We start from the raw sequence: 14,430 nt of genomic DNA on the forward strand, positions 1-14,430 counted from the left end.
GGGAATAAAAACAGTGCCCTCCGGTGGCCATTCAGGGTATTTTTGCATTGCGGGCAATAAAAAGACCATCCATAGCAAATGGAATGAAAACAGTGCCCTCCGGTGGCCATTCAGGGTATTTTTGCATTGCAGGCAATAAAAAGAGCATCCATAGCAAAGGGAATAAAAACAGTGCCCTCCGGTGGCCATTCAGGGTATTTTTGCATTGCAGGCAATAAAAAGACCATCCAAAGCAAAGGGAATAAAAACAGTGCCCTCCGGTGGCCATTCAGGGTATTTTTTCCATTGCAGGCAATAAATACACCATCAATAGCAAAGGGAATGAAAACAGTGCCCTCCGGTGGCCATTCAGGGTATTTTTTCCATTGCAGGCAATAAAAAGACCATCCATAGGAAAGGGAATAAAAACAGTGCCCTCCGGTGGCCATTCAGGGTATTTTTGCATTGCGGGCAAAAAGACCATCCATAGCAAATGGAATGAAAACAGTGCCCTCCGGTGGCCATTCAGGGTATTTTTGCATTGCAGGCAATAAAAAGAGCATCTATAGCAAAGGGAATAAAAACAGTGCCCTCCGGTGGCCATTCAGGGTATTTTTGCATTGCAGGCAATAAAAAGACCATCCAAAGCAAAGGGAATAAAAACAGTGCCCTCCGGTGGCCATTCAGGGTATTTTTCCATTGCAGGCAATAAATACACCATCAATAGCAAAGGGAATGAAAACAGTGCCCTCCGGTGGCCATTCAGGGTATTTTTTCCATTGCAGGCAATAAAAAGACCATCCAAAGCAAAGGGAATAAAAACAGTGCCTCCGGTGGCCATTCGGGGTATTTTTTCCATTGCAGGCAATAAATACACCATCAATAGCAAAGGGAATGAAAACAGTGCCCTCCGGTGGCCATTCAGGGTATTTTTCCATTGCAGGCAATAAAAAGACCATCCATAGGAAAGGGAATAAAAACAGTGCCCTCCGGTGGCCATTTCGCCTTGCAGGCACTTAATCAATAGTCAAGCCACGCCCACCCAGCCACATGACCACCAGGCCACGCCCCACCCCGTGACATGGCCGCCAAGCCAAGCCCACACGGACACGTGATCACCCGCAAGCCACGTGCGCCTGCGCAGGGCGTGCGCGGCCTTCGGCGCAGCTGCGGGGCGGTGGCGGTTGGTGAGGCGCCTCAGCGGCTTGTGGGCGGCCTCTCGCTGCCTTCCGCGACGGCCCCGAGGACGGTGGGACTCGGGAAGGGCCTGGAGGGTTTCACGGCCCCGGTTCCGGTAAGGGAGGCCTCCTCCGTCCCGTCCCCTCCTCTGTTGGCCAACCGGAGCCGCTTCGGAGTGGCGCCCGGGGAGAAAATGGCGCTGGCTCGCCTGCCTCGTTTGGGGCTGGCGGGGTTTCTTTGTGGGGGGGAGAGAGACACGGAGGGCGGGAAGGGCAGCCACGCCAGGAGGAGGCGGAACGGGGCCGGTTGAAGAAGAGACTCTCCCCGTTGGGCTGCCCCTAAAGGTGGGGGTGGAGGGGGGGAGAAGGGGTCCTTAGGGGGCTGCTTCCCTCCCCCATTGCTTCCTCTGGGGGGAGAGGAAAGGAAGAGAGGCGGGAGGGGGCCCGTTGTCTTGCAACAGCCGAAGCCTTCTAATAGGTCGGTTTCCATCCATCCATCCATCAGAAGGGCCCTTGGAGGTCTTCTAGTCTGACCCCCAGCTCAGGCAGGAGACCTTCGACCATTTCAATCCATCAGTCAGAATAGAGCCGGAAGGAGGCCTTCTAGTCCAATCCTGGGCAGAACCTGGGGGCTCCATGAGATCTAGTCACCTGGCTGGCGTTTTTTTGCAAGGGGGCCTGATGGAGCTTGGTTACATTGGCTTTGCTGGGGGGGGGGAGAGGGGGGGGCATGCACAGGTGTGGGGCTGGGTGGGGTTTGCAGGAGCTCCCATGCCAGGTGGACGGTGGTGGGTGAGGTGGACCAGGGGCCCTGGGTGTGGGTGTGTGTGAGTGTTGGGTCATTTCTTCTTGCAGGCCTTGTCCAGGGGATAGTGGGTGGGGTTGTTTTTTTGCAGTTTATGGATCATTTGGCCTGTTGGAAAGTTGATTTAAATGTATTGTGTGTGTGAAAAGCTTTGCAAACTTGGAAATCGGCTGTTTTATTAGCAGTCCTTATGGAAACATGGGCCTGGGAAGGGAGTATATCTATTTTAAAGTAGAAGTTAATGTCATATAGCAAGTCCTTGACTTATGACCACAGTTGAGTCCAAAAATATCTGTTGCTTAAGCGAGAGACGCATATAAAGTTAAAGAAGTAACACCCTAGCCCATTTTAAGAGGGAAGAGCATGCTTCTAAATTCACCTCAGTAGATTGCAACAGCTCATTCAGAAACATTTGGAGAGGAGCCCAATTCCCCCCTTATTTCTAGGATGTGAGTTTTGGAAGCCTTTATAGAGTTGTTGTTTCCCCCCCCCCAACAAAATGGGGGGAAAGGGAAATAAAAATTTTCTTCTCCTTGATCCTCCATCCCCATTCTAAACACCCAGGTGCTTTGGTTTATTTATTGCTTTACTTATTAAACTTGTATCCTGCCCATCTCCCCATTTCCATCTCGCCCCCTCCTGTGCCCTGCAGGCGATCCTTTAATTAGCACCCAGCTGCCTTTTTGTGCCCCCTCCTCTCCCCGTTGTGGTTGGATTGACACCCCTGTTTTTCTTCCTTCCTTCTCCAGGAGGCGAGAGGGCCGTGCCCCAATGGAGCCACCACCGTCGGAAACCGCTGCCTTGGACAGAGTTGCAACGGCTGGCAAGAAGAGGAGAGGACGTGGTGGAAGACTTGGATTTTTCCGATGGAGACTGATGGATGGACAGATTTTGGGGGGGTGTAACTGGACAGCTGTTGCCACTTGTGGAGGGCTGAGGAAGGGGCTGCATTGTTCCAGCTGGCCCTGAATCAGTGTTAATGCACTGGAGGGACATGCCAGAAAATTTTATCCTCCAGCAGGGGAGCTTAAAAAGACCACGATGGCTGAAAAAAAAAACCCTGCCTCTTTAGAATAATAATAATATGGATTCTTAAAACCATCTCAAAACAAAACCTTCTTTAAAAAATAAAAAGCCAGGCCAGCCTTCCATGCTGCCCCTTCCTCTTCGGGAGGCCAATCCCACCCACCCAGCGCTGGAGACGCAGAGATGGAAGACCAATGTGCCACCACATTTTGTGGCTTGGCTCTTTTCCTGCAAGTGACATTATTTAAAACTCTTGGGACCAAACAACAGCAGGAAGAGTTGGACTGGCAGCACAATGCATGCTTTGAATCCCCCACTCCCCCCAATTCCTCTTATTTTTATTTCTGTATGGGAAGGGATCGTGTGTGTTTGGCTTGTAAAAACAGCCTCTTGTGCATTTCTTTCGGAGGCCTGGATCGCTCTGCACCGAAACCGCAGCGGGCAAAACGGCCAGATCCCGATGGAGAAACGTTCTTCCTGCGGCTTTTAGTGCATTGTGACCCACGCACGCCTTTCTTCGCCGCCTGTGTGGTGCCCACCAGGAACTGAGACCCCCCAACACACACACACTTGTTGCTTGAGGTCACCGGACAGAGCAGGTCTAGAATAAGGAGTTAGCAAGTCTTATTGTTGGTCGTGAGTGGATAAGGAGTTAGCAAGTCTTATTGTTGGTTGTGAGTGGATAAGGAGTAAGTCTTATTGTTGGTTGTGAGTGGATAAGAAGTAAGTCTTATTGTTGGTTGTGAGTGGATAAGGAGTTAGCAAGTCTTGTTATTATTATTATTGATCCACAACATAGCCAGGATCTCTCTGTAATTTGCAAGTTAGGTGAAGGGAGTCTTAAGTCTTCAGGTTGGCTATCAATGTTTGGTGGTTTGTGGAGATACGCTTGAGGTCCAAAAGCCCTTAAGTGGTAAATTTGATTTAAGTGGTAAGTTTTAAGCTGTGGCTGGTAGGGACAAGGAATCATGGCTGTTGTCAGCCTTTGCCTTGGGTAAGGACCATGAGGGTTTATCTGGTAGGATCATGTAGTTCAGGGGGTAGGACAGAGTTGAGGTGTCAGAGGAACTTAGATCAGCGTTTTTCAAACTTGAAGGTGTGTGGACTGCAAATCCCAGAATTTCCCAGCCAATCGGTTTGGGGAATCCTGGGTGTTGAAATCCACACATCTTGCTAAGGGTGGGAAACCCTGATCTAAGAGGGTCATCTATACCTCCCCCCAAGTAGGTCTGGACTTGCTTTCAGAAAGCCAATTGGCTTTTGGAAGGATGTGGACTTCAACTCTCAGAATTATGGGAATCGGAGTCCTCCAGAGGGGAAGGCACTAGATGTCTCCCACTCAACTCCCAGAATTCTGCAGGAGGGGTTAAGAGTTTTGGGAGCTGTAGTCCATCCACTGAAAGATGCAACTTTCAAAGGGAGGGATTTTTAGCTCCCAGAATCCTTGGCAATGGTGGCTAGAGAAGCTTAAGATGTCCCCTTTCTCCCCAAGACACCAGATAGCCGCAATTCAGTTCCCAGCGTTCTCCATCCCGTGGATTGGAGACTTCTGGAAACTGAAGTTCACCATTCTTTGGAGACCAGAGAGCTCCATGCCTTCACTTGGTGGTGGCCCCCAATTCTTCTCAGTTCTGTGTTCAGAAATCTGGGACTTGGGACAAGTGCCAGGCCCTGCAGGTGTTGGGTCTCCAATTCTTCTAGATTCTGTGTTGAGTTCTTCCCACAGAGGGCAGAATCCTATCTCCGTAGGATGCCCTAGAGTAGAGGTCTCCAACCTTGGCCACTTTAAGACTTGTGGACTTCAGCTCCCAGAATTCCTCAGCCAGCAAAGCTTGGGTCAGAATTCCTGAGCTAACATGAATTCTGGGAGTTGAAGTCCACAAGTCTTAAAGCTGTCAAGTTTGAAGAGCCCCATTTTGGGGTTTCCAGTGGTTCTTGGCCTTGGCAAACTTAGGTGGGTGGACTTCAGTTCTAGTCTGCACAACTTAAACTTGTCAAAGTTGAAAACTTTTTATGTGTAACGTCTTCCTTGTGGTTCATTGGGTGTCATGCATGCTCCCTCCCCCCAATCTTCCCTGCACCTAGGCAGGTGAGCCAGAAAATCCAGGTGTGTCTTGAGGCAAGTCTACAGTTCCTCCCCTTGTTCTAAGCAGGTGTGCACAATTTATTCCAAATCTTGGAGTTAATTTCAAATAATATACATTTGTGCATGCCTACTTAGCAATGGGTGCACAGAGAAAATATCTCTGCATGGTGGGTCACCCTCAGGAGGAGGGAGAAAGGCCAGGAGCCAGCCATGGCATCAGGGAGGCTGGCAGGGAGGCCCTAGGAAGGTCTGGGGCATCCAAGCCCCCAGGGCAGCCCTGGGCAACCCCAGAGCCTCTCTTGCCAGCTTCTCTTGTGCCATGGTTGAAGCTGAGGGTTGGTGGGGACTGGGGGAGGCCGAGAGATGGGGCTGGGGTGCAGGTGGGCTGGGCAGAGAGCGGCTGCCCAGTGTCCTTGGTCCTCAGGGTGGCAGTTTGGCCACTCCAAGCCAAGGGACATTGGGCGACCATTCTCTGGCCCATCACACCCACCCCATGGGCCACCCTCAGCCACCATCAATGCCTTTGGCTTCAATCCTGGCCTAAAAGGGGTCTGGGGGAGGGGGGGGGTCCTGGGAGGAGGGGGAGCACATAACCCTCCTCTTCCTGGGACCTCCCTCCCCTGGGCCCCTTTAAGCCAGGACTGAAGCCAAAGGGGGGGGGGGGTAGTGGGGGTGGGTGGGTAGGTGGGAGGGGCGGGGGATAGTGGGGGGTGGGTGGGCAGGGGGTCTGGGATCAGAGAGGGGGTGTATTACTTGTTTTCTTTGAACTTTAATAAAACTTGTCTCTTCTGCCATCCTGTGTGTTTCTTTCTCCCACCTACACCCTCCCCGCCACCCAACCCTCCCTCCCCGCCACCCAACCCTCCCTCCCCTTCCCATTTCCCTCCCTCCTTTGGCCCCTCCCATCTGTGGCCCCAAGGGAGGACCAGGAAGGGGCAGGCCCTGGGTGCCCCCCCAGGTCTACTGGGCTGAGAGGCCCCTCCCCATCTTCCCAGGGCTTTCCTCTCTCTCCTCCCCCAGGAGGTTGCTGGAGGAGGTGGGCAAGGCAGGCCCTGGAAGGACGTCAGAGGCAGGCTTGGGAGGGGCTCCTTGCCCACCTCCTCTCCTCTTCCCAGCCCCTTGGTGCCATGCTGGCAGAGACTCAGCAGGGAAAGGGAGGCCCAGAGAGGGGGATTGGCAGGCTCTCCCGGCTTTTCAAGGGGGCCTTTGCCCCTGGCCTGCCAATGTCCCCACCCTCCAGCCCAGGACCTCCCATTCCCCCATTGCCTGGCACCAGGGGAGCTGGGAAGGGAAGAGGAGGGGCGTTGCCAAGGAGCCCCTCCCCAGCCAGCCTCTAGCATCCTCCCAAGTGCCTTCCTCTCCCCACCTCCACTCAGCCCCCAGCAGCCCTCCTGGGGCAGAGGGGGAGGAGGAAGAGGATGACGGCCCTGGGAAGATGGCAGGGGCCACCCCAACCCTGCAGACCTGGAAGGGGGCACCCAGGGCCTGCCCCTCCCTACCTCGGTCCCCCTTGAGGCCAAAGATGGGGGGCAAGAGGAGGGAGGAAATGCAGGCGCTGGGAAGATGGGGGCTGCAGGCAGGCCAGCTCTTGGGGGCTCTTGCCAACCCACTCTGGCTCTCTAAGGCCTGCCTGCCCTCCCCCATCTTCCCAGCACCTGTGCCCTCCACTTACCTGTTCTTACCTGTTCTCACCTGTCCTCATTGTCCTCCTTGCCATCTGGTGGTTCCCACAACTGGTCACACTTTTATTTCATACTTACCCCTTTGCTGGCTGATGAGGCCAGGATTTCATCTAATAAGCTGGGCTGTTTACCCACCAATACTTTAATATTAGTCTCCCCACCCACCCAAAAAAGGAATTGTAAGTTCTGAAGGACGCACCCTGACACCCCTACCTGTTTTACAGTGAATTCTCTTTTTTGTTTTTTATTATTATTTGAACTGCTTTGCTGGAAAGCCTTGGGATGCTTTTAACAAGAAGCTAAGGTACCAACTGAGCTATCTTGGATTAATGCACCAGGGGAGGGGAAAAACACAGACACAGCAGGGGTGTCTTCAAAATTTGGCCCTTGCATTCTTTCCCCCACCCCAAATTGAGCAAACACACACAGACACACACACGTTGGTTGAAAGCTGGCAAGGGCTCCATGTTGGTTGCCTGGGTGTGGATACCAGGGAAAGTGCAATTCTGTATCCTCACCCAGGCTGCCCTGCCTTAAAATAAAACACTGCATTCTTTGGGCACAAAATCCAATTAAAACAGAGCATACCTGTGCATTGTATGCACACACACACACACATAGGAGAATACAGTTCAGGGTTGAACTGTGGGGTCTTTGGTGCTCTTCAAACTTGGGTCTTCTGGCAGGCATTTCATCACCCAGCTTGGTAACGTCATCAGTACCCTGATCATCCAATCCTCACTGCACTGATGATGTTACCTAATTGGGTAATGAGACGTCTGCAAGAAAACCAAGCTCAGAGAGCACCAAGGACCCCCCCCACACACACACAGAGAGACTTCCAGAAGGGAAGCAATGGGTTACCCCCATTCCCCCAAGCACAATATCCTTCCTGCTTCCTTTCTGCCTCCTTCCCAACAATTCCCAGGCAGCCAAACCCGCGGCTGATGGGCCTCCCTGCAGCCTCTAAGCTGCAATAGCACTTAAAAAGACTTAATGCCGCTTCACAGGGCTTTTACGGCCGTCTCTAAGCGATTTACAGAGTCAGCAACACATTGCACCCCCCCAAACAATCCGGGTCCTCGTTTTACTGACCTCGGAAGGACGGGAGTCCCGAGTCAACCAAATGCCCAGAAAGGCCAGGATGGAAACAAACAAGCGAGCAAACCAACCAACGATGCCCACACAGGAAGTCAAAGGAGAGGGGGAAAAAAGGGAACACAGACAGGCTGTGCTCTACCATCCAAATAAAAATCATAAAAATTAAAAAAAGGACATGGAGTTTGGACACTGGATCACTTTGTCGGTCTCAAAAGCTGCTAGTGATGCATAGATCTCCCCCCACAAGAAAAGAACACTGTACCGGTTCCAGCCAGGGAGGTGTTCCCCCTGCAAAAAAGGAAGAGGGAGGGGGGGTTCCTTGCCCCTCCATGGCCGGTTTGCAGAGCCGTTTCTCCTTCTCCAAGTGTGTCTTCCTAATAAATAAATTTAAAAAAAAAAAACCCATCCCGCCAAGTCTTTATTTCCTCCCCCCAATACGAATATTTTAGCAGATTTCCACAGGCCTCTTTGGGGAGGGAACTTCCTTCTTCAGTGAGATGTCCGACGGCGGAGAATCCAGGCGTTACGAAGGGGGCTTGGGGGCATCGCCCAGAGCCTCCAAGGGAGAGAGGTCCCATTTTCCTGCTTGGGGGAGACCCGGCTGGGGAGAAGCTTCCCTCCGTAGGGGGACGAGGCCATGCTTCCAGTGGAGGGTTGGGCGAAGCTCCGCGGGAGGAAGGTTGCAGTTGGCAGGTTGCACTGGGGAAGCAGCTGGGAAACTGGCTGTATGCAACACCCAGCCCACCTCTTGGCTACCTGGAGGAAAAAACAGCAAGGAAAGCAAATGAAGCACCTGGAGGGATTCGGGCACAGGGCTGAGAGCCGGGGATTTGGGAAACCGAGAGCCGAACCAAGCGGAGGGTGCAAACCATTTCAAAAAGAAAAGCTGAAATGCAACCTTTCTTCCAGAGCAGAGAGAAGTTAACAGCCCTGGCACTCAGGAGGAGCCTGCGTGGTACGTGCCACAGGCTTTAAAGCCTTACGCGTGGCCCCTGCAGGACGGGAAGCTTGATGGGAAGAAGAGGGAGGAGCAAACCTTAAGGGACTCAACCTCCAAGTGGAGAATGAGAGAAGGTCTCGATAGGACGTCGATAGAGCTGAAGAAGCTTCTTGGATGGGAAGTGAAACGTCTTCAAAGAAACCCCAGGAAAGTCCAGTTCTCCCTTGGAAAAGCAACTTTGGGATATCAATCAGAATATTTGTAGCTCAGGGCTGAACTATAAGGTCCTTGGGGCTCTCCAAGCTGGGTGGTTTCCTTGTAGACGTTTCAAAAAACCATGTTGGAAGGACATGGGGTTTGTGGAAAAGAGGAGGAGGAGGATTGTGGGGTCCTTGATGATCTCTGAGCTTGGTGGTTTTCTTGCAGACCTTTCATGACCCAACTAGGGAACATCATCAGTGCACTGAATGAAGTTATCTGCTTGGGTCACGAAACGTCTGCAAGAAAACTGCCAGGCTCGCAAATCAAATTTTGCACAGTGGTGTGTCTAAGCAACTAAACCGAAGGTTGCAATGTGGAAATTCAACGTGTGTGTGTGTGTGTGTGTGTGTGTGTGTCTTTGAAAAGAGGCCCAAAGTCTGGGCTGCAGAGCCAGGCATGCCTCTTGGGCCAAAAGGAGAATCTCCAGAAATTTGGGACTCGGAAGGATCACATGGCCACAGCCATCGCTCTTCACCCCAAATGCCTGAAGCATCATTTTGTGTTCCTGCCCAAGTCCTGCTGTGCCTTCTTGGGTCTTATACCTGAACAGGTGAAGGGGCCCTGGGAACTGCCACCCTTCAACGCTTGTAGGTGAAGGGGGGGCTTTCCAGGTCACATCGTACTGCCTGCACCTCAAATGGTGCATTTTTTGGCCCGCTTTAAATGGTTGCAAACCATGCATAGAGCAGTAAAAATTGTTTACCAATGCAGACCCCCTTTTTCTCCTGCCCACCCAATTCCCCACCCCCAATCCTACACATTTGTTTTATTATGTTAAACCGATAAGGGCAGCACTATTACTCCCCCCCAACCTGGGCTCTTTACCAGGGATCTCATAAAAAGGTTCTTTGGGCCATGGTTCCCTGCGGAACGATTTGTGCTGGAAATAACCCCGATTCAGAGAAAGGAGGGAGAACCAGTGCAATCCTGTGAGAGATCTACAGGATCTAAAACAGGCCGAGAAGGGAATCTCTGTCTGGTTTTGTTGAGGGGTGGAGAGGGACACGCAAAGGGACGGAGTGAGGGGGGGGGAAAGCGGGAAGAAATTTGGAAGCCAGAGCATTTAAAAAGAGAAATAAAGAGGTCAAAAAAACCAGAAAGCCCTTTTTTTGGCATGCAGAGATTGGCTCAAAGCACCTGCAGGGGTGGGCTTTAACAGCACAGAAGAAGAAATTGGGATTGTGGGGCAAAGGGCAAAGGCCTTGAAGATTTGGGGGGTGGCACCCTGAGAAATTCAGTCTTAAGACACAAAGGGAGGCCCTTCCAAGGTTTAAACCCAGATCAGACCAGACCAGACCACACCCCACCCATCCTACCCCAAGAATAAGAATAGAACTAGAATAGAATTAGAATTAGAACAGAACAGAATTCAGGAATATAACAGAATAAAATAGAATATAGGAATAAGAATAGAATAGAGCACAATAGAATAAGGGCACTTAATGCACTTGCCATGAAAAACTTCCATTTCTGGCCTCCATCCTTCCGGGTCTAACCTTTCTTCGATGTCAATCATGGTTTCCCTCCCTTGTGTGTTTCCACCCCCATTTCTAGTTTTTTTTTATTTCCCTCCACCACCACCCCCTTTTTTAAAGGCTGCCATGTGCATGCAAGCTGTTCACTTACCTCTATTTGGCCCCGAAGCCCTGGAAGAATATTAATTCAGTAGCGGGTTCTGGCCCAGTTCATTGCAGCTTTGCACCCCGCCCAAAAAAATAAAATGGCAATTTCGACTTGATAGTCGCGGTTGCAAAAGAAAAAAGAAAAGAAACTCGTGCCCAGGGGCGGCAGAAGCGGCTCTGGCTCAAGCAAAAGAAGTATCGCTTTGCAAATGTGGAGCCTCGCCTCTCAAAATGCTTTCCCCCCCTTTTTTGGCCTTAAAAGTGGATTATTAGCGAAGCCAGGCAATCTCCCAGCTGCTGCCTTTCCCCCTAATAGCACTTTTTTCGGCGCTCTAGGCTGCTGGAGAGAAAGGCCCCTTGCAAGGAGGTGTCTATCCGATTGCCTGCCCCGCTCGAATACACTTTTAGCTGGACCGTTTTCAAACATGATATTTCTCTCTCGTGGATGCTAATTTCCCTTCCCCTCCTCCCCGGGCCCGGCAATTGGATATTTTCCCTGCTCCAACCAGTTGTCCCTTGCAGGCAGTCAGCCGGCCGCCTCAGTTTGGTTCTATTGGAAAAGATAGGGCGATTGCAAGGGGGCCTAAAGGGGGGAGACGTCGCGTCTTGATTGCAACCTAAATGGAACGGCGGCCAGCTTGCGATTCCTTCCCTGCGCCTGCCATAACGAAAAACCTCCACCAGGTGGCAGGCTATTATTGTTAATGTGCAATTTCTTTCCTCCACCTGCAATGACGCAAAATGGCCACGAGATGGCGGACTATTATTGTCAATGCAATTTCCCATAGACTTTGAAAACCGCCGTTTTCATGTAATTTGAGGTCTATTTTCACCCCGTTTTCCCCCCTAGAGTGATGGGGGGACTCAGAGTAAGGCCCCTCGTTGGATTTCGCCACATTTGTAATCTGATTATTTTTATTTGGGATTCCTTTTACTTTTGGGATTCCTTCCCTGCACCTGCCATAACGAAAAATATCCACCAGGGGGCAGGCTGTTATGGCTGTGCAATTTCTGTACTTCACCTGCCATGCGCAAAATGGCCACGAGATGGCGGGCTATTATTATTAAGTTATTTCCTCCCCCTGCCATGACACAAAATGGCCACGAGATGGCGGGCTATTATTATTAAGTTATTTTCTCCACCTGCCATGACGCAAAATGGCCACGAGATGGCGGGCTATTATGATTAAGTTCTTTCCTCCCCCTACCATGACGCAAAATGGCCACGAGATGGCGAGCTATTATGATTAAGTTATTTTCTCCACCTGCAATGACGCAAAATGGCCACGAGATGGCGGGCTATTAAGATTAAGTTCTTTCCTCCCCTGCCATGACGCAAAATGGCCACGAGATGGCGAGCTATTATTATTAAGATCTTTTCTCCACCTGCCATGACGCAAAATGGCCACGAGATGGCGGGCTATTATTATTAAGTTATTTTCTCCCCCTGCCATGACGCAAAATGGCCACGAGATGGCGGGCTATTATGATTAAGTTCTTTCCTCCCCCTGCCATGACGCAAAATGGCCACGAGATGGCGGGCTATTATTATTAAGTTCTTTTCTCCACCTGCCATGACGCAAAATGGCCACGAGATGGCGGGCTATTATTATTAAGTTATTTTCTCCACCTGCCATGACGCAAAATGGCCACGAGATGGCGGGCTATTATTATTAAGTTATTTTCTCCACCTGCAATGACGCAAAATGGCCACGAGATGGCGGGCTATTATGATTAAGTTCTTTTCTCCACCTGCCATGACGCAAAATGGCCACGAGATGGCGAGCTATTATTATTAAGTTCTTTTCTCAACCTGCCATGACGCAAAATGGCCACGAGATGGCGAGCTATTATGATTAAGTTCTTTTCTCCACCTGCCATGACGCAAAATGGCCACGAGATGGCGGGCTATTATGATTAAGTTCTTTTCTCCACCTGCCATGACGCAAAATGGCCACGAGATGGCGGGCTATTATTATTAAGTTCTTTCCTCCCCTGCCATGACGCAAAATGGCCACGAGATGGCGGGCTATTATGATTAAGTTCTTTTCTCCACCTGCCATGACGCAAAATGGCCACGAGATGGCGGGCTATTATTATTAAGTTCTTTTCTCAACCTGCCATGACGCAAAATGGCCACGAGATGGCGGGCTATTATTATTAAGTTATTTTCTCCACCTGCCATGACGCAAAATGGCCACGCGATGGCGAGCTATTATTGTCAATGCAATTTCCCATAGACTTTGAAAACGGCGGGTTTCATGTAATTTGAGGTCTATTTTCACCCCGTTTTCAATTGGGCGTTTTTCCGCGAGGCTGAGAATTTTCCCGGAGTCCCTTCGGCAAAATCAGCCGCCACCCGCTAGTTTGCTGGAGATAAAGGCCCTTTGCAAGGAGGTGTCTATCCAATTGCCTGCCCCGCTCGAATACACCAGCTGGACCGTTTTCAAACATGATATTTCTCTCTCGCGTGATGTTGGTTTCCCTTCCCCTTCCTCCCCGGGCCCGGTAGCTGGACATTTCCCTGCCCCAACCGGTTGCCCCTTGCAGGCAGTCAGCCGGCCGCCTCAATTCGGTTCTATTGGAAAAGATAGGGCGATTGCAAGGGGGCCTAAAGGCGGGAGACGTCGCACCTTGATTGCAACCTAAATGGAACGGCGGCCAGGAGCGGGAGGGGGCTGATTTTGCCGAAGGGACTCGGGGAAAATTCTCAGCCTCGCGGAAAAACGCCCAATTGAAAACGGGGTGAAAATAGACCTCAAATTAAATGAAACTCGCGGTTTTCAAATATGGGAAATTGCATTGACAATAATAGCCCGCCATCTCGTGGCCATTTTGCGTCATGGCAGGTGGAGTAAAGAAATTGCACAGCAATAATAGCCTGCCACCCGGTGGAGATTTTTCGTTATGGCAGGTGCAGGGAAGGAATCGCAAAAGTTAATATAAATAAAAATAATCAGGTTACAAATGTGGCGATATCCGACGTGGGGTCTTACTCTGCGTCCCCCATAACTCTAGGGGGAAAACGGGGTGAAAATAGACCTCAAATTACGTGAAAACCGCGGTTTTCCAAGTCTATGGGAAATTGCATTGACAATAATAGTCCGCCATCTCGTGGCCATTTTGCGTCATGGCAGGTGGAGGAAAGAAATTGCACATTAACAATAATAGCCCGCCATCTCGTGGCCATTTTGCGTCATGGCAGGTGAAGTAAAGAAATTGCACAGCAAAAACAGCCTGCCACCTGGTGGAGGTTTTTCGTTATGGCAGGTACAAGGAAGGAATCGCGAAAGTTAATATAAATAAAAATAATCAGGTTACAGGACTGGTGAAATCCGACGAGGGATCTTACCCTGAGTCCCCCATTGCTCTAGAGGGGAAAACGGGGTGAAAATAGACCTCAAATTACATGAAACCCGCGGTTTTCAAAGTCTATGGGAAATTGCATTAACAATAATAGCCTGCCATCTCGTGGCCATTTTGCCAATAAGCAAATAACAGGTTACACAGTTACATAAATAAGCAGTTCCTAAATCAACCATTAGATGGCAGATTAAAAAAAAATGTGTTTGTACCCTCCGGTGGCCATTCAGGGTATTTCAGCCTGGCAGGCAAAAAAAGCACCATCTGTAGCACAGAGTATGAAAACAGTGCCCTCCGGTGGCCATTCTGCCTTACAGGGACTAAATAGACCATCCTATAACATCTTGTGGCAGTCCCTGAAATATTGGAAGACTGCTATCATGTCCT

At 50.6% G+C, this 14,430-nt stretch overlaps 2 long non-coding RNA genes across 2 annotated transcripts; one reads left to right on the forward strand and one right to left on the reverse strand.

The window, feature by feature from the left end:
* Window positions 1-1,123: 1,123 nt before the first annotated feature.
* Window positions 1,124-4,562, forward strand: LOC148129395 (uncharacterized). Its single transcript, XR_015745497.1, has 2 exons — window positions 1,124-1,273; window positions 2,712-4,562. It is a non-coding gene; the product is annotated as an uncharacterized LOC148129395 (long non-coding RNA).
* A 2,877-nt stretch (window positions 4,563-7,439) lies between these two features.
* On the reverse strand, window positions 7,440-13,173 carry LOC148129396 (uncharacterized). The gene is made up of 3 exons (XR_015745462.1): window positions 13,111-13,173; window positions 10,685-11,063; window positions 7,440-8,613 (listed from the first exon to the last, which is right to left on the reverse strand). It is a non-coding gene; the product is annotated as an uncharacterized LOC148129396 (long non-coding RNA).
* Between the last annotated feature and the right edge of the window lie 1,257 nt (window positions 13,174-14,430).

The sequence above is a fragment of the Notechis scutatus genome, chromosome 16 (genome assembly GCF_049901735.1).
Source record: "Notechis scutatus isolate UNSWTSFEM ecotype Mainland chromosome 16, rNotScu1.2, whole genome shotgun sequence".
Lineage (NCBI taxonomy): Eukaryota > Metazoa > Chordata > Lepidosauria > Squamata > Elapidae > Notechis > Notechis scutatus.